Source organism: Acyrthosiphon pisum, unplaced genomic scaffold (genome assembly GCF_005508785.2).
Source record: "Acyrthosiphon pisum isolate AL4f unplaced genomic scaffold, pea_aphid_22Mar2018_4r6ur Scaffold_21210;HRSCAF=23316, whole genome shotgun sequence".
Classification (NCBI taxonomy): Eukaryota; Metazoa; Arthropoda; class Insecta; order Hemiptera; family Aphididae; genus Acyrthosiphon; species Acyrthosiphon pisum.
In genome coordinates, this window is record NW_021770653.1 from 11,013 (window position 1) to 13,610 (window position 2,598).

The window sequence follows — 2,598 nt, forward strand, 5'->3', positions numbered from 1 at the left end:
TCACTGCAGCGTGGGTGGTACCCGGTTCGACTCCGGTTTCGCTGTCCACAACCTCCAACATGATCCTCGCCTCATCCTCGGTCGGAGTCTCATCGACTACGACGACCTCGAAGTCGCCGGCGGTCGCCGGCGGTCGCCGTGTCCTCCTCCTCCTCTACGCACCGCATTACAGCCTTACCGTGTAAGGTTGCGTCTCAAGCTGCACGGAGGACAATCTCTCCGACACAAGGTGGACCATAGCGTCGACCAATTGGTCGACGATGGCCACCATCCCATCCATCTTTGCCGTCCACGTCATCGGTGTAGTCGGAGTCCAGTTGTAGATGGTGTCCAAATTCCATTGCTACAATGTCCCGTAGCACCGACTGGACGGTCGTCTCGATCTGGCTGGAATCGGAAACCACTGCCCCAACGAGATCTTCCATGACCTCCTCGACGACGGTGTCGACGTTTTCCAAAATGTTTGCCATAGTTCTGTGGAACGTATGTATTGTGCAGTTGTAAGATTTTGATTTTTGATGATGTTTTTACGTTTTTATACCTTACGCAAGGTGACAAAAATTATTAAACTATAAGGATATACCAATAGACTCATAAGCTGATTATTATGTATATTTATGTTTGAGAAAATAACTATAATTCGGGAAACGGTTGGTTGCGAAATATAAACTGATTCAAAACTTGAAATCGCACGTATGAATAAACATTCAAACGAAAATCTCCATGACAACAAAATAGTATAATATTGTTCAAAATTGTTCAAAATTGAAAATATATTATACGGCCAATTTTTTTCCAAAGACATTAGGTACATATTATATTATTATGTACATTTTAACATAATCCATGTTAACACGAATACTTGTATTGTAGTGTAACAATTGGAATACGTTTATAATATGGCTTTATACATCTTAATAAAGCACCTTTATAACACGTCACAATAATTAATTGTTTCTTATCGCAAGAAATAATTTTCATCCAAATATTTGAGGATTTAAAATAATGTCATTATAGTTTACTCTGATATGGAATTCAAACTTATGATTCATATATTGACACTCGATCAAGACATCGAGTAACAGTCAGCTTGGAACATACGCAAGGCAATTTTCAAAATATTTAGATTCATTCTATGCTATTTGCATATCACAAACCTATTCACACTGTATTCACTATAAATTGACTAGGTAGGTAATAATAACATATTCTAATAATATTGTATAAAATAACATTATGATATCATAATATTATATAAAATTAGTTTTTGACAAGAATTAGTTCCACCTGCCGCACCTACTACTGATAGAAAAATAAATTACCTACTTACAGAAATGCCTTATAGGTACCAATATCGGTCTAATAAAATATTAAAATATGTATAGGCTGGCAGATCGTTTTAAAACAATGATTTATAATTAAACTAGCTCTCCGAGCGTGGCCGGGAGAGACCCCCAAATCCCCCGAGTTGGCGAGGAGTGTAACCTATGTCGGAAGCTGCAGTGGTCTTTTGGTCCGGTTGTCGGTTTTTAGCCGGTTGGTGTGTGATAAGGAGGCCTGGTGATAAGGTTAGGACCACCGCAGTTCGACGTGGTAGCCCGGGTAAGCAACAATGTTTGCTGACAACGTTCTTTACTGCCGCCGAAAACGCGACATTACGTGAAGAAAAATTCAAAACCTTTCGCCCTACACTCTCCGCGATGTCAATCCGCCCCGGGACTCGTTGCGAACGAAGAACGGCCGCGGGCGGCCTATATACATTTAGCGGGGAACGCGAATAACTGGCCAACGAGGAGATCAGACGTTTTAACTCGACATTTTGACAAAACTATTGATAAACTCGGCCGTGCGCGGCCCATAAAATATTTAGCCGGGAACCCGAATAAAATCTTAACGGAGTCGTACAAATGCCGTAAAAGCAGTAGGTAAAACTTGAATTTGAAAAAAATCAGAAAATTTTCGTTAAATATGATAAGGTGGAAGTGATAGCGAAAGGCAAATAACGAAAAAAAAAACGCGGCCGGTCATACGCACCGACGCCTATTACCTACTTAAAAATCTATTACTCTTAAACCGTTGCGCCGTCCCGAACGCGATTAAACTTACCTACAGTATAGTCGACTCGACTCGAGCTAGGATATTTTATTATATAATTAATATTTATACATTTATTTTTTATATAATATATACATGTACCTACCTACCTACAGACCAATACAGTGGCTAAATCTTGTATATTTATGCCAAATCAAATATATACATACCGATATAAGTAAGCGTGACCGAGTAGGCAAAAGGACAAAAGCATTGAAATATAATATTATAGGTAATAACAATAACGCAGTTTATTGAATCAAAAAAAAAAAGGTGGGTAAGTGGATGTCGCTCTGCTGTACAGTAGGTTAGAAGTGGGTCACTGTATAATGGGCAGTATTAAATTTGAATTCAATGATATAATATCACTGTATAAGAAAAACGATTCTGGGCGGAGACGGTATATCAGTCTATGTATTAGACATACCTATTATACGTATACTTATCTATAGAATTAAAAAAAATTGACCTATAATAGGTATCAATAATAAATTCCAAATAATC